Source organism: Talpa occidentalis, unplaced genomic scaffold (assembly GCF_014898055.3).
Source record: "Talpa occidentalis isolate TD23 unplaced genomic scaffold, MPIMG_talOcc4v2.1 talOcc4.4, whole genome shotgun sequence".
NCBI lineage: Eukaryota > Metazoa > Chordata > Mammalia > Eulipotyphla > Talpidae > Talpa > Talpa occidentalis.
This window is the reverse complement of record NW_023604295.1, coordinates 50861666-50886201: the sequence shown is the minus strand read 5'-3', so window position 1 is coordinate 50886201 and position 24536 is coordinate 50861666. Positions and strand designations below refer to the sequence as shown.

The following is a 24536-nucleotide window of genomic DNA, read 5'->3' as shown; positions in this document are numbered from 1 at the left end:
CATATTACTTAAGAAAAGATTGGATCTAGTTAGCAGACCAATGTCTGAAATTAACGTAAATATTATTCTCTGGTTGGTTTTTCATTCAAAAATTTCAAGAAAACCCACATGCTCAGATAATTTCCACAATCTTGATATCTGAGGGGTACGATAAAGTTGATTTTTTAAAAATATTTATTTATTTATGCATACAAGAGCTGGGGTACAGGCCAGAGATGTGGGGGATGAGAGGATTCACCAGAGACAGAGTGGGGAACAGAACAGGCAGACTGACTGAAATACACTGCCGAGGGGAGCAGCGGGCAAGACAGGAGAGGTCTGCTTCACCAGGTGGGTTTCTCTCTGGCGGACTGGGGATCGAACTCGTGCTGCAGAGGCTGCGGACTGCTTCATAGTGAGGTGCTTAACCCCTTGTGCCACCAGGGAGGTCCTAAAGTTGATTTTTTTTTTAATGCTATTTCAGGATTGATTAGGGACTAAGATTCTTCCTGTCAGTTTATTAAAGATCAGTCCTGATTGCTGACAAAAGTCTTCTCAGTGAAGATCTTTTCAGCAAGACTAACATTTGTTTGGTAGATGGAAAGAGTGAGGTTGAATAATATGAGTTGCTCAAGAGAAGGGGTGGGACTGGATGGAAAAAGGAGAAGATACATGAGTGTAGGAGGAACAATCATTAGATACACATGTGCATCTTATTTAAATTCAAGAAATATGACATAGTTCATCAGAACTTACTTTTTATATTTTTAAATATAAATGCTTTGAAAATATTCAAACACTATAGACTATATCTTGCACTTGTAGAGATTTGTACAGTTTATGAAGTACTTTTACATAATAGTTTTTTGCTTTCCTGATAAGTCCAAGAAGGAAAACAAAAAGGTTCTATAGAGAAGCAATTATCATTCTAGCACTGATGTAACTGGTACACAGTGAACTTGAACAGAGGAACTAGGACCATTACCAGCCTGACTATCCATATGAACAAGATGAGTGAGCAAATAACATGATAACTGTGGAATGGAAAAACTTTGTGAGTGCTCAGAGGAGGGAGATCAAGCATGAAAAGCTTTCAAAATATTCAAAAGGAAATAGAGACATGCACTAGGAATAAAGGGCAAAATTTAGGGTGACTTATAGGAAAGAAAAAAATAGAGCAAAGAAGAAACTCCAAAATATGGCCTCCTAACCATTTGGTATATATTAACTATATACCTGCAATGTTTAACACAGAGCTTGGTATATAGGAGATGCTCAAAAATAATGTACCAAATAATTGGAGGGCTATTAATCATAAATGAGAAAAAGGAATGGAGGGTAGTAGAGTCAAGAGACTGACCAGAGTCATATACTTGATTCAAAACCTGGCTCAGCCACTTTTCAACTATAGGACCTAGGGCAATTTATTTTAAACATTTCGTGTAAGGTGGAGTAAAATTTACGAGCAAGACAGGTACCTTTCTGGATTCAGTTCTTTTATGTAAGGCAATTGGTCTCTGTAATCCTAGAAATTATGCCCCTAAAAAGTCTTTATATCTGACACAAGAAAATATGCAATACTTTCTCTTATTAAGCTTAATTTACAAAAACTACATTGAAATCTATAGAAAAAATCTGCCAAATAATTGCCAGTTTTTAAAGAAAAATAAATTATTTTCAAAGAAGTAAAACCTATAGTTTCAACTGATGGGAGATTTTATTTGCAGGGAGACATTTCAGCTGAACGGTTTAACTTGGAGTTGTGGGATCAGTAGCAGCAAGAGGAATGTATATTAAAGAAAACCAAGTTTAATTAGCCTTAAGATTTTACACAGCTTCCCTCCCACACCTAGTCTGATTCCATCGGGTCAATCTCCTTTTCAATCATGCTCTCTCCCATCCTTTTCTCAGTTGCTGTCATGACAAGCCAATGGGAGAATGACATACAGATGAAAACAAGGCTTGAATAATTACTGCACTGCGGCTGGTTGTTGTTTGAGCATCATTTTATTTCTTCCAATCACACAGGTCCTTGGACTTCACAGCCCGGTGTTTCAGATGGGGGTGATGCTGATTATATTATGACATTACAGCAAAGACAGGCAGATCAGACAAAGTGAATTTCACTCAGTAATTAAACTGCAGTATCTTTCGTCTATAGTCCAGGGCAGGATTAATCGGAAGGTAGCTCTCTATCATTTCCATTAGTGCTGGGATGTGAAGAGTGAGCTCTGATTTGAAAGCTAGTCCTGAGTCGGGCTAACTGGTGGCCCCTAATCTGCCTAACTTACAAAAATAATATAAGATCAAGATATATTTGTAAGGTTATACCATTCATCTTTATTATATTTTTACCTGAAGGAAATGAAGATAGATTTAAACATGCTTCCATTTCCATTACTATGTTGCTATTACAAAAATATCTATTAAAAAGAAAAGGTCCTTTCAAACAGCACACCATTTTACAAAAGGTTTTCCATAATTCCACATAGCACCATTGTAGGGTAAAGAAAATATCAGGCTGTTCTGCCCTTCCGCCATCAGGATAGATGATGGATCCTTGTCCTGAATGCATGCCTGATGGCAGGCACCTGGAGTAGGGTGTGGGCATGGGTAGATGGGATTCAGCTGAGCTGAGACTGCTTTTTAAGGGCGGTGTCATGGGGGGACGCCAGCAGCACCAGTAGCAGCCGAAGCAGAAGCCGAGAAGCAGCAGAACAAACGCTAGAGAGCCCAGATAGAGTGAAAACTTGCTGGGGGCTGGGAGGCCTGCGCTGGGGGCTGGGAGGCCTGCCAGCCTCCCAGCCCCCCAGCCAGCACCCCTGCCTGCCATATGCCTGGTGAACCCCAATAAAAGACCTGCAAGAACCCACTGAGGACTCTGACTCCTCCTTTACCCGGTCTGCATGGGATCCTAGAAAACCTGCACTGTGGCCAGTCCGTCCGGCCTTTACAACCATGTTCTAATAGCTTCTTATTTCTTCCTTTCTATTAACTAAGACTAAAATCTGAATATTTGGATGGCCAGGCAACAGCTTCTCAAGCTGCTCATAGGTTCCACTTTTATTTTAAAGGCCTCATAGGATTTAGGGAGGGATTTTACTTCTGAAGATTGCTTTTTTTAATGTATATCTCTGAATTCTTCATTGAATAACAAGTTGGATCACTGATTCTCAATCCTGTATGTCTATAAAAGCACCTGTAAGGTTATGTAAACAATTAGTCATCTAACACTAACTCCTGAAGCAATGATTCAAGTTAAATTGGAGCATCTGTATATTTTTAAAAGTCCATAGGTGATTTGAATGTGCTGCCAGGGTTATGAACATTTAAGTCAGCTCTACAGCATACCAGCTGTATTTGCAAAAGATTTACCAAAACAAGCCATCTTTGAGGAAAATGAAGCCTCATATTGTTCTGGAAAATCTCTTAATAAAATGATAAAAAGTTTTTTCTAGTAACCTTTCCATAGATAAATATACATCAGGTCTCTTAAGGGCAATGCAAGATGAAGACTATAAAACAGACAGGTTTATGTTGATGATGCTTCCATCGATCCGTCTAGTAACACTGAAGGCAAAGCTTTACTGATTGAGCACATCACCTGATAATACTAAAGCTACCAACTACAGAACCTAGCATGACTGTTAACTAACTTGCTAAGTTTGGACACAAACTGGAAATAACTATTATCTAGTGTAACACCTTCACTATTCAGCTGGTTTTTTTTTAGAAAGAGACAGGAAAGATTGAAAAGATGTCATTTCAAATTCTGAATTGGCCTTGTTTTCAAGTTTAAAAACGCAGTCAAACTGAATTCAATTACTAGTCTATTGGCTTTTAGGCCTCAACTTTCACATCTTTAAATAGGGCCATGAATACTTATTTCACAGCTCTTTGGGTTTTATGTTAATTTAGACAAGAGCATCTGGCACACGAAAGTATCAAACCAAATAAGAGTGTCAAAGGCAAATACAATGATTACTTAAAGTTGTCACTGAGTTTCTATACCTAAGAACTGCCAGCTCAGTTTTCTGAAAGATTTGATCTACCAGGGAAAGACAGAATGAATCCAAATCGAATGGGTTTTCAAATTTCATTGTGCAGAAGGATCACCTGGATGGGATTTTAAAAATGTAAACTGCTGGGCTCCAATCACAGAAATTCTGATTCCAAGTATAGGGTAGAATTCAAGAATGCATGTTAGTGTCAAGACAGAGAAGAAATCACTCCTTACCTCTCTGAGTTCTTTTAGGTCTTCAATAATCAAACACACATCAAATTGGTAAGAGAAAAAGTCATAAGATATGCAATAATAACATGTATATTGCCTGTATACATGGGAAAGATTCAATATAACTGAGTTACTTGTTTAGGTGATTTCAAAAGCCAATGGTAAATAACTTAGCTAAGACAGAAGGATTTTTGGAGGGAGAAAAGAAAGGTCAGTTATGGAGATTATTTAGGAAAGCACAGTAGAGAAAAACGAAGATTTAAGTTTTATCTTCTCCCATGAAAACAGATAAGATTAGGTTTTCTGACACATGCCCTTACCAAAGTTTATATGTAAATATCTTTTTCCAAAGTCAGCTTTCACCTAGGCTTCAGAGCCCTCCATGATATCAATTTTTTGCCAAAAGGATATGTTTTGGGGTAGCAGATTTTTGATCCGCTACATTAGCAACTATCCAGGGGATTGAGGGTACAACAGCCTCACTTTGATAAAATAATAATATATATGTAAAGGAATAGAACTTGGCAAAACATTTATCCCAAAAATAGCCATATAGTGTGACTAACCAGAAAGAGGCCATGTTCTATTCCCTAGGTCAGATTTCAGTTAGATAAATTTAAGACATGCACAAGCATAACAAGTTCCGAAAGTAAGATCATGCTCACAGAGTAAGAAATCTATTTTTTCAATTAAATACACTTCCTGAATAATTATCATTTAACCACTAATATTATCTTCAATTTTTTCATCATCACTAGGTACATGTAAGTATACAGGCATGGGTCAGATTCATTATAAATTCATCTTTTTTCTTCTTACAATATAATAAAGTAACTGTGAAAATTTGTAAATTCTTTTAAATAAATAAAAGTAGCTATTTTCTCCTTTAGCTGCATTACAGAATAATGTATTTTGAAATGCATTAATCAAAAAAGATAATGAAAATCAATGTACAATTGTGAGTTGAATATTTTAAAAGCAATTGATAAATTAATTTGCTAAATGAAGATACCAACTATAAGTACTGTTCTTCTTCTAAGGAGTAATTTTAGAGATGCTCACTCTCAAGGTTTTCCTAGGGAAAAGAGAGTAAAATAAATTCCAGAAATATGTTTAGAGTTCGTAATACAATATGCCAACAGATGTGCATTAACTATATTCTGAAAGTTATTCTAAAAGTCAACAAGAAAATTATGGTCTTTAGTTGCTACTGAGCATACAGTTGAGCTGAGACAGAAAAGAACAATATTAGAAAACTTTTCAACATTATTCACGTAGGAAGCTGAAGGATAGCCTTTTTCATATAATTCTGTGTGACCACAGAACTTCTCTGAGATAGCTGTGGTGATCACAAAGGGTACTGAATAAAAGCAAATTGTTGTTTAATAGTTGAAAATTTATTATCCAATATATACCATAGGTAAGACTTCAATGAATGCTACAGACACCGAGAGGTACAGAAACTCAAATTAAGAAAATCTCAGCAGGACTGGTAAGATTTTTTTTCAAAAATCATTTTGGACTGGGGCATGGGTGTTGGTATGAACTGCAGATAAGAAATAAAAAGTATTTAGGGACTATTTAATATAAAACTGTAAAAGAAAATTTGGGGTAAAACAATAAAGGGCTCTGAATTCCAAATGTCACTTTTGTTTTTTTCTGGTAGATTTTTAACTATCTGACTATTTTCCCAGTGTACCTTAACATCTCTTTAAAACAATGGCTCTCAAATTTTGTATGAGTCAGAATTACCTGGGAGGCTAATTTAAACATAGCTTGCTGTACTCTACCCTAAAGTTTCTGAGTCAGTAGGTCAGGGTGAAGTCTAAGAGCTTGTGTTTATAACATATATTTTGATGATGTTAATGCTGCTAGTTGCTTTGAGAATCACTGTTTTTGAAGATGGTAAGACAGAGATAAATGGAGATTTCTTCCTAAAAGTAGAAAATAATTGAATAACTAAATTAACAGTCCTTATTTCCCACAAAATTTAAACCCCACTTTTATTTAAATTTTTTTTCATCGTTTGAATTCTTTTTTGAAAAAAAATATTTATTTATTTTCTTACATCACATTATTCGCCCTTCAGGAGTTGCCATATTCATCCACCACCACAGCACCTGTGAAAGCTCACTGTAGTCCCTTGTGCTCTTCCCTCCTCTCTTTGGAGTCCTCTCCCTCCCCATCTCTTGCTGCTTGCTTCAAGTCCATGGTCAACTTGCAAGTTTTGTCTTTTTCTTGACCCTTTGCTCTGTTTCCCTATGTGCCACTATATATAAAAAAAAATGGAAATAGCAAATGCTGGCAAGGATGTGGAGAAAATGGAACCCTTTTACACTGCTGGTGGGAGTGCAAACTGGTCCAGCCACCATGGAAAGCTGTGTGGAGGACCCTCAAAACACTAGAAATGGACCTACTTTATAATCCAGACATTCGACTACTAGGAATCTACCCGAAGGACACAAAAACACTATTTGAAAATGAAACCTGCACTCCTGTTTATTGCAGCACTATTTGCAATAGCTAAGATATGGAAATAACCTAAATGCCCCCAAACAGATGACTGAATTAAGAAGATGTGGTATATATACACAACCGAGCACCACTCAGGGATCCAAAAAGAGAAATGCATGCCATTTGCAGCACCATGGATGGAGCAGGAAGGGATTACGCTCAGTGAAATAAGCCAGAAGAAAAAACAAAAATGTCAACCCTACCTTTTTTTTTTTAACCAAATCATACAAGAACCTGGATGCTTATCTAAGGAAAATTATATGCTTACTTTGACCTCCTAGTCTCTCTATCAGGTTCAGCTCTTTCACTCTGGGTATGAGGAGACCCAGATTCAAAGAGCCCAAGGCTAAGCAGCTTGGAACTTAAAGAAGACTCAATGAGCAGCATTAAGGTCATTCGAAACTTGGGGGAAAAAGAATTGAAAATAATAATGTCACAAAGTTGAAGGGGTAGACTTATTCCACAAGAGCCTCCATCAATCTGCAATAGATATTTTGTAGTTTGGCTAACTTAACTGCCTACCCCATAACCCACTAAGTATTTCTAAGTATTTCTAATTTTTTTTTAAAATTAAGACATTGGTTTAAAACATTGTATATCATTATTGAGGTACAGGATCTCACCCTTAGGGTATAAATTATCACATCACACCTATCACCAAGGTACTACATGTTTTCAACTTGCTTTCATTTACTTTTTTCTTCAACAGGCAGTCAGGAGGAAGCAAGAGGAGCAAGACCTCTGTACTTAGGTGTGGGTCACTGTTTAAGCAACTCTACCTCCTGCTTCAAAATCTTTTGCAAACAAACTTCTACTATGTGGAAACTATAAGGAATATTTTTAAAGGGAGAAAGAGGAAATGAAATGCTCCCAGGGACTATTTTCTCATGCATAACTCCAAGGGCACTATCACAAAAGTTAGCATTTTATTTTCAATGGCAGCCAAAAAAAAAATGTTGTGTTTGAAGATTCATGTAGAAATCTCTGTGAAAAAAAAGGTCAAAAGTAGATTTAAAATGTTTAAAACTCTGAAAATCTTTCAACAGCCTGTTTATTTCCTTGCCATTTAGCTTTCCTTAAAATAAGAAACTATGTAATTACAAAGTATAATTAATAATAATAACAACAATTACCACAAGTACAACAGAAATAATGACAGTAAGCACCATGGGCCCAGATCCTTATAGTTAAAAGGATAAGAATTTGTCACAGATTTTCAAGAAGAGACAGCATCCCAGTAACATGAGAAAAGAAATTGAAAGAAAAAAATCTTTTCCTATACTCCCTGGAAAATACCACAGGAAAATAGACAATATCTTTAATACCTGTTGTTAAAGACCTTCATTTTATACATCAGTTCAGGCAATTTAAATAGACAACAACATGAGGATTCTAATGTCTCTTAGGAAACAGTATCAGCATTAATTTCTAGCTAGTTCCAGTTCCATTTCTAGTTAAGCATCCCTTTCCAATCATAAGAAGAAAGAAATAGCATTTGTACAGTGTTTTACAGTTTATAAAGCACTTTCACAAACATCTTATAATTTGATTGTCTCAACAATCCTGTGGGATTGGTAAGAAGAGAAGTATTAATATTATACCCATCAGGAGATGAGAGAATTAAGGATCAGAGAAGAAGGAAATAAATCAATCTTTACTAAACATCTACAAATCTGAAAAGAAACCCCAATACAGCATTTTACATAACCTGAAATACATTCAGACAATCTGACACAAGGTCACAAATGGTAGAGCTAGGAACTGTATGCAAACAATCCAGCTCAAAATCTCATGCTCTTTCCACCAAATCAGAGACCAACTCTCAGTTGTAAACACCTAGTTACAGTAACTGGCCCTGTCAAGAGGAGGCTTGATCAATTGTCAAATGCTACAACCACACTTAATGTTCAGGGTTTTTGTTTGTGTATTTGTTTTTAGACTGACAAAAAGGGTGTATACTCCTTGAGAAAATATACCTCTTCATAATATCACTTAATATGTCAAGAGAAAAAAAGGGAATGTATTATTTTATGGGCTTAGAACACTGACTTTAGAAGAAGTCATTCCAACTATCCATTGACACAATCTTACAACCCAATTGCCGCTAAAATACTCATTACAAGAAAGACAAACCAAAAGACTAAGCAATCTCAAAGGTTATATTTTGATATCACCTCAATTTGACACTATTAGTTTCTAAATAAATGGATGATACATATGCACATTAAAAGGAGAAATAACAACAGAGGGCATATGAACCTAATACATTATGCATTTGTTGTTCTGAACTCAAAAGTTTCAAAGTTATACATTCAGACTTTGAAACTACTTGATCAAATTACCACACCTCTTTTTCTTTTTACTTTTTCCACGTATTTATTCATATAATGTGTGTTTTATGTTTGTTTATTTGTTTTTGGATAGTTATAATCATCCACCACTTATATATGCACCATATGACTTAGAATACTTGAAGGTTTGACAAAGTGATGTCTAGGTGAAAGAGGTTTGTTTACCTTAAGGCATCTTGAGAATTTGGGCTACAGATGTTAAGGAAATAGTATATGTAACAAAAGTATATATGTGTGTACGTGAGAGAGAGATAAGTGAATAGTTGTGAAATTTTATTGAATTTTTGAATATTAAATGAAAATATTTATTGAAAGAAGATTGCTGTATGCACTGAAAAACTACCTTGCTCCCAAGCACTTACAGAGAATTGCAGAATTTCAGAGTTGATAGTATGCTGTATAGTTTAGTCTCATAATGACAGGCTATTCATGTTAGTGGAGTTCATTAACATTATATAGTATAATCATCTGTCTAAGGCCTGAATGAAAAACCCTATAAAACATCCCTGTAAGGTGGTTGTCCATGCTTAAACATGTTGGCCATAGGGAACTAATATTTGTTGATATTAAGTAAATTGCTAGGGACTGAATATATTCCCTCCCTTAAGCTGAAGCTCTAAGCCCCAATGCGATCTGTATGAAAGCAGGGTCTTTAAAGAGGTAATTGAAGTTAAATGAGGTCGTAAGGGTGGGGTTCTAATCCAAAGATTGCTGTCCTTATAAGAGTAAGAGATACTAGAGATGCTCACACAGAGAGGAAAAGCCACCTGAGAAAACACAGTGAGAAGACCATCTGCAAGCCAAGCAGAGAGGCTTCAGGAAAACCAACCTTGCTAACACCTTGATCTTGGACTTTCAGCCTCCAAAGCTGAGAAATAAAATTTCTGTTGTTTAAGCCAATAAGTCTTTGATATTTCATTATGGCATGTAGTAATGGAAAATCCATAAAGTCACCAAAGTTTTCACAATGGTAGTAATTGAAGGTAGTAATTGAATAAATCTCCTTTACAGGTACAGGAACACAGTGTTCCAAGAAACATAGAATACTAAGTGATATAAGGAAGATTTCACTCTGTCTATCCTCCAAACAAACATTTTTTACTTCGTTTTCTACATGGAGTACATAAGGGGATTAAAAATTAGTTTTTCTGTTAACCTGAATATTTTATTCTTCTGTTGTTCATCAGTGACCTGCTTGGCTTTTACTTGTTGAATTCGCAGAAACAAAAATATAGCATCTTTTATGGGACATTCCTTAATATAGTTGTATATGTTTATTATATTACTTGCTTGTGAATATCCAAATAGTCCTAGTTCCTGTCACCATTCTTCATTATCACATGTTTTATTTCCCTATTGTCCTGACCAACCACTCCTGGGGATGTTCTTTTTTGTTTAGATTTCTTCTACTTGGTTGCTAATCCACATCACTCATGAGCAATCTTTTAAAAATAGGAAGGCAAAGCCATGCATTTATTCATTTAAGAAATTTCATCTGGTTAGATGTAGTCCATTATCCCAAACTTTCAAGAAGTCTTTGCAACTAGATTACTTCATTCAACAACTGTTCTACATATTTGGGTTTTTGTCATCTGTAAATTTGATGAATAAGATTTCATCCAAGTCATTTAAAAAAAATGGTGGCCAAGATAAGGTATAGGATATTCTTGTAATATCCTCCTACCATGACATTCAGCTATTTGTTTGCAAATAGTGTGTTTTTAATAGCGTGTTTTTTAATATAGTGTGTTTTTTCGACCAGTTATAATCTATCTGTACATCTAAGTGAGGCAAGATCACATCACATATTGTAAACAAGCTTTCACTGAAGTCATTCTGGTTTTTAGTAAACACCGCTTCTTTCAGGGGATCATAAACAATTGCTTTATGCTTTATTGTTTTAATAATGCATTCTAGGTTCTTGCTCGGGACTAACATCTAGCTATTTATCTCATAAACTGCCTCCTTATACTTTCCGAAAATCACAACATTTTTCACATCTATATTTGTCTAATAATTTTTCTCCTCTCCTAAGATATGCATGGCAGTAATTGATAATCTTATTGACAAATCCTCTCACCAACTTATGGTTCTCTAGCCCTATTCCCAGGCTTTTTGTTTTTTCCTTGTTCTTGTTTCCTTCCAAGGAATAGAGTCATTCATGTGCAATCACAGACTGCATTTAGATGATATACTAGTCAGAGATAGATCTGCAAAATGGAAGAGAAGAAAGGGTTTAAGTAAGGTGTTGTCCTTGGGCCCAACTGTTCTGGCAGAGGAAAATGGGTTATGATTAGGTGAATGAAGCTTTGCTCTCATCTTTATGTATGGTTCTGCCTGACTTCTGTTGTTCACTTCTTTGTGTGCACCTGGACAGGGTTACTTCTATTCACTCTAGATGATTTTCTTTACCAAAGAGTCAAGACAGCTTTGTATTTTTCAGCCTTTCACTGAGACAAGTTGTGATATATAATGCTTTTATTTTCCCATGAAGACTCTCTCTGAGGCAGGCATGTACCATGACCTTTACCTAATCAAGAAAAGTTGTTAGGGGGATGGGAGATGGTAGGGCAGGTTGGACTTTAAATGCACAAATCAGTTCTAATAAAAACACTGAGATTTAGGTGCCTGAGGTTAGAAATACTGGAGGGAATTCAATTACACTAATTAATATTTAAGAAGGGCTTGGGATCACATACTGAATGTGGGAAACTAGGCCAGTCAGACATGAGCATATGGGGAGGGCAAGATCAACTGATAAAAGCAACAAACAAATCATACATAAATGCTCCAACAGGAAAAAAAGAGAATATAAAATAAATGTTGCAACAGACACTGAAAAGGAGGTAAAGTAAGTGGTCTACCAGACATAAAATCAAAATGTTCTGACACACACACAATATTTTACTGGTTTTATGTAAACACAATATATTGTAAAAATGATGTTCTTCAAGTGAATTAGTAGGAAATGCTACACATTTATAGAAACAAATTTAGTTTGGGTTCTGTGGATTCACAGAATACTCTATTTGCTCCTATTTCCTCATTGATTCCTCAAGCAATAGTCTTAATAAGGCTTGACTTTCATAACAGGTAGTTCCCTGATGGTTCCATCTACCTGAATACCAAAAACCTTATGTATGGAAGGTGGAAGGCAGCAAAGTATTCCAGGTTCTATACAGTTTTTCCAGTTCTGACTTTGACGTCATTTGATTGGTGTCACAATTTATACATTCTTTCCTTGGACTTGACTTTTCATTTGTGGCTCAGATAGTCAATTTTGACATTTGATGACTCTCTTGCACACCTCAAAGCTTTCTAGAGAAGGCAATAATGGTACCAGGACTACCTTGCTTCGTAAATGGTTCATTCTTCCTCTATACTAGTAGTTACTGACCTTTTTCCCAATTCACTACCTCTAAAATCTCCTTTCCTTTGCACTAGCTTATCAGAAGGTTATGCCCCTGAAACTATCAGTTCTATTCTTTCAAAACTTCACCTTCTGATGTGGCATATACACAAATGGAATACTATTCAGCAGTCAAAAAAATAAACTCATGTCATTTGTGGCAACATGGATGGAGCTGGAGTGATTATGCTAAGTGAAATAAATCAGAAGAAAAATGATAAATATTGGATAGTTTCACTTATATGCAGAATATAGAGAAACCATACCAAGTGTCAGGAAAAAAGACAAAACTTAAGCTGACCATAGATCTGAGGCATACATCAGGGGAGGGGGAAGAAGAAGGGTGAAAATACGGATGGGAAGGGCACCAACAACTGTGGTAAGGGATAAAGTATGCTATGTTGGTGGAACAACTATAGGTCCTACACCAGAAGGGAGAAATCAAATGCTATCCAAAAATTAACAAAGATGTGAGAAAGTAAAGAAATTAAAATTAAAAACAAGACAAAACAAAAGTAAAACTCCACTTTCTGAAAGCTACAATTTATAATTCATAGCTCCATCTTGGGAGTTTGGAAGATAATTTGCTAGATTGATATGTTATCAGTAGCATCATGAAAAAGAAGAAGTAGAAGCCTAGAATAAGAGATGAGAGGAGAACGACAATTGAGATTTGAAGGCTCTTCCAAATTCTCTAGTGTACACAGATACTGGCTAATTTATTTTGGGCACATGTCATGTCTGGGTAGTGTATTATCAGGCTCACAGATAGAACAAAGCAAAAGAAAAAAAAAACAGACACAAGATTCTTGTTCTTTCGGAAATTAATAATAATCAGAAAGGATAGGTGCACGCCTATGTTCATTACATCATTATTTCCAATATCCAAGTTACAGAAATAACCTAAGTATCCACAGAAACATGAGTAGATTAAGAAGATGTGATATATCTACGACTGTCTTCCTTGCTGTCATCCATCCATGCAGTGGAAGACTACTCAGCTATAAAAAAATGTGAAATCTTGCCATTTGTAACAACATGGATGGTACTAGAAGGTATATACTAAGTGAAATGTCAGAAGGAGAAAGACAAATACCAGAGAGCTTCACTCATATGTGGAATATAGAGAAACAAAACAAAGGATTAGACAGAATCAAATCAATAACCAACTCAAGAAATCTGACTGTAGAACTAAGGATACCAGAGGGGATACATGGTTGAGAACACAGCGAGGAGGAGGGGACCCAATGGATTCTGGTAAAGGACTAATGGGTACCTTGGTGGTAGGAGTGGTGGGTAACATACATCTGAAGAGTGTGATCCTATAGCTCTGAATCATATACAGTGTTGTAAACCAATGCTACTTCAATTAAAACAAAAGAAGAAAATAAATAATTTAAATATACCAAAGTCCACAAGATAAAGCATGCCCAAAGGGTGAATTGGTCTTGAATAATAGAGCAACAGAGAGCATAAATAATATTGTTTCCTAAAAATTTGAACCAAATTAATGGCTTCAATGTCCCAATGCTTATAAGAAGAGGACACTTATGCAGTTAAATATTTAATTAAAATATAAACTAAAAATTATATTTGTATCAATCTAAAATTATGATAAACATGACATGGAAATTTAAATGCATTATAAAAAGTTTTAAAACACATTGGGCACCAGTGTGTTGTCACAAGTAAAATATGCCCAATAACATTAACTAGTTTTCATCCAGGTCTCAAGTTAAGGCTCTGGATCTGATGGCAGGCTATTAAAAACAATTTTTTTGAACCCTGTTACTCTATGCAACTACTGTATATTACATGATTTTCTTGACACTAGATAATACTCTGATCCTCAGACAAAAATACACTGAATGCTTAAGACAAAAATAATAATCCAATCCCAAGATTCCACTTCTCTTATATTCACTATCATATTCTTAAAAGGCTGGGTTGACTACATAACATTTAATATGAAAAATAATTTCAATTTATAAAATAACTTAATTTTATTTAAGATACTAATTATTATTTCACATGCAAAAGCTCCAATAAGATTTATTTTGAAAAGGGGGACATGCTGCTTAAAAGAAATATGAGAATCTCTGGGTCAAATAACTTGCATGAGCCCTTCAACTTAAGGCAGTATGATCCTCATGCTTCTAGATCCAGGCTGCTCAGTTTCTGATATCTTTTTATATTAGTTAAATATTTAACCAGTGATTACCTAGGAACTTTTTTAATTGTCTAAGAAGCATTGCTTATATTAATTATATGAGGTGTGGCTATATATCCATTTTCATTCATTTTCTATTTATTAAAAATATATCAAAAGATTTAAAGATTTTTTTTTCTAATTTTAGTCAGCTATCAAGCACAGTTAGAAAAAGAGAGTTAGCCAAAAAAGACTTTTCACTATTACAGAGAATGAAACTACAAACTGGAGAACAGATCCATGTTCCAAAACCTGAAAATACTCTACTATGGAAGTGTTTCAGGCTGCTATTAACACTGACATATGTCAAAACTCAATTAAATTGATCTATATAGAGCAGCCCAGCTAGAATTATGCATGCATGTGCTTGTTTGTTTTTAAAATCTGTTACTTGAAAGGTACCATAGTATAAAGGTGAATGTACCTGTGTTTCTATCCTGGCTCCACAATCCTATACCTTGGGTAAATTATTTAAACGGTCTAAGTCTCAGTTCTCACTTCTGTAAAGAGGAAGAAATAAAAATGCCTATACTCAAGGATTTGTAGTAAGAAATAAATGAGTAAATGAAAAAATGAATCAAAGTTCCTTAGCTCATTGCCTAGCACAGAAAAAACTCTCAAATATTCACTGCAATTATTAAAGTTGCTAAACACCTAAAAGTTAGCTGTTTTCTGATTTTTTTCTATAGTCTGATTTTAGTCATAGTATACTGACAACACGTTCTTCCCTGATGGAATAATATTCTATTTACATTTAATTTCCTTTGTTTCTAGAATTTTCTGTGGCTAAAATCTCTTTACCTCTCTCCCAATCATCAGGTAGGACTACAGTGCTTCATTCTGGTAGTTGTACACTTGCTTGTCTGTCGTCACTGCTTACGTTTTTCCTTATTCAGTCACTTAAAATAAGACTCAAGGAAAAACTAAACATTATGAAGAACTTATTGAAACTATTGTTTATCAAAATTGGGCCTCCAAAGGATGTTATTAAAAATGAATCACACCAAGGAAGAACAGCTGATGACAGCAGCTGTGAAATGGCTGCACATTGTGGGAATCAGTGAACCCCAAAAACACAAAAGAAAGAAAAAGGCCATGAAACTTATATGATTTACCTGGGAAGCCTAAGCTTAATGAACAGCCTCTGAAGAGTAGAGATGCCAATAAAGTCACTTCTGGATGAATATTTTGGACAAGACAATAACACTAAAAGGACTGATGTTCTCTGCAAGAGTGGAATGAGACATAAGACAAGTGGAAATATTTACTAGATTTGATTTCTTTACTGGATAATCTGCATTGAGGGGACAATATCTTTGTGGACACTACTACTGATTGGATGTTTGAAAACTGCTTGGTGATGATGGCAATAGTAATGAAGATGGTATGTTTTTTAAGAGCCATAGTTAGAAATTGATGGACAAGATAAAATTAGAGCCCAAGTTGGCAGACATTGGGACAGAAATATTTAGAAATAAATATTTGTTCAAAAATATATTAAATGTAGGCAAACAAAATACAACAAATAGCTCATTGCAAAGATGCATGCTTTTTTGCCTTATACTTGGATATGGACCAGTTTTTCAACTTCCATGAGCATTAATTCAGTTTAAAACTAAAAACAAAGATACTGCCAAGGAAATGGAGATGGTAATATAACATCACGCTTGAGAAAATAAACTATCAGGACAGGATGAGCAAAACCAACTGAAATGGAACAAGCAAACTTAACACAAGTCAAAGAAGCTTTCTATAGTGTTAGAAATAAAAATATCACTCAATAAAACCAAACTTGCTATTAGTGGGAATAGCAAGAATTTGTCTCATATTATCTATGTGAATAAAATCTAGGAGATTGCACCAAATGTGAGAAATTTTTCGGAATTGGCTGCTCCCAAATGAAATTTTAAGACATTTCATGAAACAAATGAAACTTTATCAGAAATAAAACATTAACGTTACCAAAAACAAAATAATCAACTACTTAGGAAAATAAAACTCAAATAAGTCACAAATATTGGATAACTCTGATTTAGGAAGTAATACTTGGAAATATTTCCATTAATATCTTCCCTTCTTGAGAAGAGATCACTTTCCTCTGCTGAAAACCTGTATTTAGTTATGAATCAGTATGTTTGCAATCTCCATTTAGGAAACAAAACACATTCATTTCCATTCCAGTATGAACTATGTTAACTTCTAAAATCATCTTAAAAAGAAAAACCACTCTTTCTTCAAAGTAAGTGATCTTGCTATTTCCAGTAGTAGACATTTGAAAAATAATCATCTGTGAGAGTATTTTATAGTGAATATAGCCACCAGATCAATATGATAATTTAATGTATGACTTTAAAATAAAGCTTTCCTTTTGTTCTACTATTCTACAAATAATGTCTTTATTTTGCTACTATTAAAATATCTTTTCATCAAATTTGATCTAAATGGTCTAAATATAGAAAGTGTATTTCTGACTTAAAATGATAACAATGAAAATTATATGATAAAGAATAAATCTCTGCCTTATTTTTATTTTTATAAAATCTCTTTTTAGGTGATATCATTTCAAGTTAGGCTTTTTTGTGCTGCTTAATATATTATAATTAATAATTCATATTTTTGTCTTTCCCCTCTCACTCTGACAACTTTTATTTTTAATCGGTGGGCATGTGCCAAATTGGTTTGTTATTTATTTATAATGTAAAATGACAAGGGAATTGAATATGTGGAATAAGATAGAGAGATTTATTTCATATGACAAAAATTTCTTAGTAATGGGGATGTTTCTTGCTTGCCCCTATATAAACTTAAGGATTTTAAAGAGGTTAGTTCAAATGGTAGTAGTACCTCATAGGACAATATGTGATAAATATATTCAATGAAACTGTTCATTCATGTTTCTAAAATTCATTTTAGTTTTGTGAAGACAGCTGGGCACATGCATAAAAAGAGGACAAAAAATACCAAAATTTGTATGACTCTTTATTCTGATAGATCCTATAGTGCCAATTAAGTAAAAATTCTGACCAAACAGATCTATTTGTATTCTTTTCTAAATGCTAAAACATGCATATTTAGTAGGAACAAACAGAGAACATTTCAAAGATAAGGAATTTTCACTGAAACAAAAAGTTCTGGCAATTTGAACTTTATAAAGCATTAAATAATCACTTCAGCTCTTCCTGTAACCAGAAACTACATTACTTAAGGTTATACATTGAATGGCCACTGCAGAAAATTTAGAGTGTAATCTCAAGGACATCAGCAACCAAATGACCAGGGGAGTTGGTTAGAATGAAGAACCACAGGTCCAGCCAAAATCTGCCATGGAATTAGAATCTGAGAGCTACAGCCCTGGAAACTACACTTTAAGCCAGCTCAGCAGGTGCGAGTAAGTTCAAAACCAGACACCTGGAAAAACCCTTGTATCTCACCAGAGCTTCCTATGGTTAGATCACCCCTTCCAGATTACCCTTTGTGTCAAACATTATAGACTTCGTGGGATGTGACATATTTAATAAAGTAATAGTCTTCCTATAAGATTCTAGCATCTTCCATTTCTTTTATTAATTTGTTGATGTAACATTGCTTTGCAACACTGTATATGATTCACAGGTATACACTCAGATGCATGCTACCATACCACTCCTACCACAAGGCACTCATAGACATCCACCATAGCCCATTGGGCCCCTTCCCCCTCGGGTATTCTCAATTTCACAGTCAGATTTCTAGGTTTTTTTTTTTTGGTTTGATTGTGTCTGATCTAACTTGGGTAGTTTCTATTAACTTGGCTATTATTAATACTGTGCAATGAACACAGGAATGAACATACCTCTATGAATTAGTGTCTTTGCATTCTCCATGTCAATACCTAGTAGTGGAACTGCTGGAATGTATGGTAGATCTATTTTTAATCTTTTCAGAAACCTCCATGCTGTCTTCCATAGAGGTTAGAATAGTCTAAATTGCCACCAGTCATATATAGGGTTCTTTTTCTCCACATCGTTGCCAATATTTCTTGTTTCTGGTCTTTTTTTTTTTTTAATATATGAGCCATTCTCACAGGTGTTTCAAATTGCATTTCCCTGATGAGACATGATGATGAACATTTTTATCAAATGCCTGTTGACCAGGCATTGTAAGTCTTCTTTGGAAAAGTTTCTGTTAAGGTCCACTGTCACTGCCTAGCTCCTTTGTCTGACTCTACCTTTCTTCTCAACCTGTACAAATCTCTGAGGTTTTGACATCACTTAACTAGTCTCCAACATAACTTGATCTTAATTCTCACTTAAAACTTGACCATTAAAGACTATATTTGTATAAAACACTGAAAACTTCAAAATAAATCTACGACTGTAATCATTTTGATCATCATAAAAATTTAGGAGTTTTAGGTTGTCATTGACCAGATATGGGAAGCAGCACACAAGGAAGTTAAATCCTTTAGTTAAAATTAATTCATTAAGTGACAGGTTTTGACCTAGAACATAGGCATTCCAATGTTTATATCACCCTGACTTTCAACCTGGTCTTTTAGTAAACCTTTCGCTGTCTTTATGGAGTATGTGCATTTTATGGCCTCTATATCTGAGCTATTTTACTTATGTTCACAAGCACATGGTATTTATATTTCAAAAATTAACTATGGAAAAAATTTATTTTTTTAGTATAGCACTGGAATTTGAGTGTGCAAAGTTTAAAATGACAATAATAACGATGCTAATGCCAGTCTTGGGATATATTATTTCTAGTGTAATAGGTAGATTAAAAAAAACTTAACATTTTGAATTTCCACAACTCACTTTAAGGTTTGTACTAGTAAGAGAGAAAAATGTAACTGTTGCCAAGTTGAAAAGTGCATCAAAAATTACTAGTAGCTGTTACGTTTACTTGGTTAGCTATGTTCCATTATTTGCAGTGACAATAGGAAATGGTGTTATAGGATCTCATGCATAATAACTGCTACAAAATGAAAGGAAATAGAAACTATTAGCATGGGCATAATGTGAATGAAGAGGTGAGTTTTGTAGTGCTGTATCAGACCAAATTATTTGAAGGATGTTTGCTCTGTCTAGAAAGAACACACACACAACCATAAAATAAAATGTTCATATTTAATTTTTGAGAAGAGATCTGTTTGTTAAGCACTTTCAGTTATATAATCTTTTAAAATTGGGAGTTCAATCATAGATTTCAGTATTTTTAATCCCTAGAGTTAGGGCAGGGGATGGAGAGAGGAAGAAGAGAGTAGGTAGAGTGTGTGTGTGTTTGTGTTTGTGCACATTTGTGTGAATTTAAGTGTCCTACTTTAATGAAGAAAAATGTCATTATCTTATATTTATACATTTGTTATACATTTTGTATATAACAAATACTTTTCTCTAAAACTGGAGTCTACATAGGCTCTATCATAACATTCTCTGAGAATCCCTTTAAACACCAAAATAGATTTTCCAAATAAAAAGTTCCACGATTTAGATTTATTAATATCTGAATGTTTCCATTGATTTGTCCAGAAGAAGGGACTAAGGACTGTTTAGAGAACAACATTTTCATGATTTTTGGTAGCAATATTTCTCTTCTATCACAAAACAAGTTATAGAAGTACAAGACATTAGATATATACCTAGATTAAAAATAATGTAGAGTCTAACTGGTATCTGAGAGTTGAGGACAGGCTGAGATGGACTCCTTGGCATCCTTCTGTCCAAAAATTTTCTGTTTCCCTATTTCCTATGGTTACCACCATGGAACATGTTAAAATCTCAGTAGGGACTCTGTTTCAACTTTTCCTTTCAAAACAGTGAAAAAGCTTAATGGAAAAAAAATGTCCTTTCTATCTTCATGCCAGGCACAGTGTAAGATCCACAAACTTAAAAGCCAGGCAAATAATCTTTTATATGCCCCAAAGCTCAGTAAGTGACATAGTGCAACAAAAATTCCCAAATAGGCATGTGACCTGACTAATGTGTGCTGTGAGATGAGTCAAGGAAAATGGAACCATCTGTACTTTTATTGGATAGTCAAATAATTCCTCTGTGTCTATCCAAAAATTTAATTTGTATACTTAAAACAAGATGCATAAAGTGTTTTTCAAAAAGGATCTACTTCTTAAAATTGGTAATAGAATATTATCTGAAAAGCATAACATAGTATACAGGTAGGTAGAGATAAATAAGTGAAATTAAAACATTGTGATTGCTTTAGAAAACTATTACTCATATATATATACTAAGGCTTCTTTAAGACTTACAGAAGGAAGTCAGAGAAAATGAAAGGAACTGACAAACTGTGAAAAACTTTAAGAAGCGGGGGTGTAGGCACTCTTCCCCTTCTGTGATAAAAGGAACCAATGACTGAAATCTTAGAGTGGGTGATTGCAGAGACATAGCAATCAGCTGCTGGCCCATGTCAGTTTTTGTATATGTTTATATTGCTTAGTCACTTGTTTCTTAAACATAATGGTAACCATCCATATACCAATTATCAGTAGGGAGATTATCCCATATAGAATATATTTCTGTGTATTTTTCAATCTTGATGGGAATGAGGGGGATGGAGCAGTAATAGATGGTAAAATAATGTAATAATAAAGGTTGAGCCTACCAAAGACCATGCTTTTTAAGTACTTATATGTAGAAAATAAAAGGGCAAAACAGAGTTGACCAAGATACTGTGTATAAGGTAACAGACAGGTGTCTATAGGGAATTATAAGTTATTTGTCCTCCATTTCATAAATTAAAATGTCCCTCTCACTTTACAGATAAGGAAACCAAGGTGCATACAATAATAACAGCAGCTAATAGATAACAGATCCATATCACAAGCCAGGAACTATGTCAAACATCTCAATGTATTATCTCATTTGATGCTCACAAATATCATATAAGGGAAATGTTATTTGCATTTTACAGGTGAGAAACTAAAGTTGACAGAGATTAAGGAACTTGTTCAAGTTTACACAGTTACTAAGTAGAAGAGCCAAGAGAGGAACTCATATCTATTCTGGTTTCAAATTCCAGGCTCTTTTAACTGGTAGGTCAGTAGTTCTCAACCTAGACTGCATGATGGAAACACCTGGGGAACTTTAAAAAACTATTGATGCACAAACTCTACCCATAGAAGAATAAATCATAATTTTTTGCACAAGGGATCCAGATGTATGTGATTATTTCAAATCTCTCCTGAGTGACTGTAACATGCAGCTAGGGTTGTGAACCATTGAGTTATGATGTCTCGCCTGCAATGAAGATCAGTAGATCTGTGCCAGGGTGAACAGCATGAGAAACCAAATGCCCTCAATCTCTTTGCAGTGCCTTTCTCTCTCCTCCACCATCTACTCCTTGACATGTTCTTGCATCATGAATACATGGAGAAGTATTATCATACAGGTGGAAATTTTTGCAAAGCCTTGTTGCAACAGAATAGGGTCACATGTCCACCAAAGAGAGTTGTTCATTCTTACCTAGAGACAATGATGAGAGAATACAAAGATTCAAAGATACAAATTTATTACTCTCATTCCCAACGGGGAAGTATAAAAGCCTTTCATACCAAAGTTAATCATAAAATTTGGAATGACCACCTCCTTTTCTATAAGAGTAGTTACTAGATCCAAGAGGAAAGATCCAATTACCACTGCTTTATAATGTTATTTCACTCAGGATTTCAAGGTAACTGCAAGTCATTCAAAACATGAAAGTACAGAAAAAAGACAAAGTGTGTAGTAGAAAGATGAAAAGATTTCAGGTTGTAGTCTGAGGTCTTTTCCGTCTGTATTCTGACATTTTATTGCCATGACTTAAACCCTCAGTTTCCCCTCTCATGTTTAAACAGTTCTCTTAGTGTAATGATTTTAAAAGTGTGGTCCCTAGTCACATGGAAAAATTTTTTAAATGCAAATTATCAGTCCCTATCCTGAATTCAGAGTCAGAAGCTCTGGGTGGGGCCCAGCAATCTCTATTTGACTAACCCTCCAAGTGATTTTGATTGGCTCCAAGTATTTCTGATGCATCTTCTTCCACGGGGTTGTTGTCTAAGCATAAACTGTAGTTTGAAACTGTGAGTTTTTATTACTATTTACTTAAGTCAGAAATCTCAAATTCTCTCACAAAAATATTTAGAGAAATAATGTTACAGCCTACATTAGTTAGATTAATAACCTCATTTATAAATTTCACTTTGAATGTGTAGACGAGGCACAAGTCAACCAGAGGTTATGCAATTAGCTTGGAGTCAAAGAAAAAGCAAGGAGTAGAGCTGAGAAGGAAACCCCAGTGTGAACTTGATTTTAATTCAATCAAACCGTTAAGGTACCAACCACGCACTTTCATCTATAATCACAATGAACCTTTTTATAAACAAGCCTCTATCTTCTTAGCTTAAAAAAATATAACAGTAGCTTTTTGGATTTTAAAATGGATTGACTCTTATATCTCTGGGCTAAAGGTAGCTCAAGAAGCAAAAAGAAATTACAAGTTTTCTACAGTGAATTTGTGCAATTGCCCAGATCTCTCTATATATGAAGAGTACAGTATTCCTCTTGCTCACCTCACATTTCTGATTATTGCAATAATGGAAATTATGATAATAATCGTGCTTATAGAATGGTTAAAGTTTTACTCTAATATGGAGAATTCTGAAATATTATTTTGGATATTATAAGACATAAACTGAATTTTAGGAGATGCTTTTGGATTGTTTCCACCCCCACCAACCTCCGCCCTATACTTCCTATCAGAGCATGCTATCTTTTTACTATAACTTATCTGATATAGCTACTAAGATGCTTGCCACTTTTACATTCAAGAGTGCAGAAAAACAAAGAGCAAGGGAATCAGTTGTTAATGAAATTCTCTGATTGTAAAAAGCTCTTTGGAATGATCAGGTGATAAATAATAATAAGAGGAAATAACATAAAATGCCTAGATGCTACTGCAATAGTCAGTATATAAATACAGAAGAGATCAGAAATGAATAAAATTTGCATTTTATGCAGCTTCTGTGTGTGTATCTAGAAGGTACAATTGCTAGTTTTTCAATAATACTGGTAAAATATTGTTCAAATTCTATTCTTGCTATTTTATCTCTTTAAAAGGCATCATATAAAAATATCCATCTGTCCTAGTGAAATAGTGAATGTGTGCTAGAGAAAAAGCCTCCTTGCACAAGTGGGAAAAAAAAACATACGAAAGGAGAAAATGAATACAATAGAAACCCTGTTAAAAGAGCTATGGAGACATGCACAAAGGTGATCTACAAGAAAAGGTGAGAAATAATTCTGTTAATGTGTGGCTGGGGAACTATAATGAAGATGTCTAGTCATTCACCAAAAATACAGACACATGCTTTCTCTCCTAGAAGGACTTTTTTTTTTTTTTTAAATAGTGGTTACTTTTAAATGAAATCAGGAAGAGGGAAGAGAGAAATTATGGCTTTTTGTTTGCTGTTATTGTTGCTGTGTACTTTATAATACAAGTTCATACCAGATTTCTCCAACAGTTCCATGACCTCAGAACTCACCATAAGTTTGCCTTCATTTTTTATTTTCCAATGCTCATTCACTAGGTATACTAAATTATAGTCCATGGTTAATCTACTTGTGAAGAGGAGGAGGAGTTGTCAAGAATTGGGGAGATCTCAGTCAGAGGGGAAGTGTTTGATTTGAAATCAGTGAAAGCTGAGACCTTAATAAAAAATCTATGCTACAATAATACTAAGCACTGAAGACTGAATCAGCCAAGACAGACAATTCGCTCCTTTCCTTTGTCAAATAAAAACTTGCTTCTGGACTGTGTTTTGTCTCTGGTCATTAAAAAGCAAGACCGAACTTGCAGATT

General features: G+C 34.6%; 1 protein-coding gene across 31 annotated transcripts in view; it reads right to left on the bottom strand.

Annotated features, from left to right (window-relative positions):
- The window catches only part of ZBTB20 (zinc finger and BTB domain containing 20), a 775686-nt gene that overhangs the window by 402438 nt on the left and 348712 nt on the right, over positions 1-24536 (bottom strand). For 2 of the 31 annotated variants that reach the window (XM_054700578.1, XM_054700579.1), the window contains exon 1: positions 8053-8239. The exons of the other annotated variants lie outside the window; for them this stretch is intronic. The gene's annotated coding sequence lies outside the window, so the exon portion shown is untranslated. Of the gene's footprint in view, positions 1-8052; positions 8240-24536 lie in introns of those variants that run through there. 31 annotated transcript variants of the gene reach the window in all.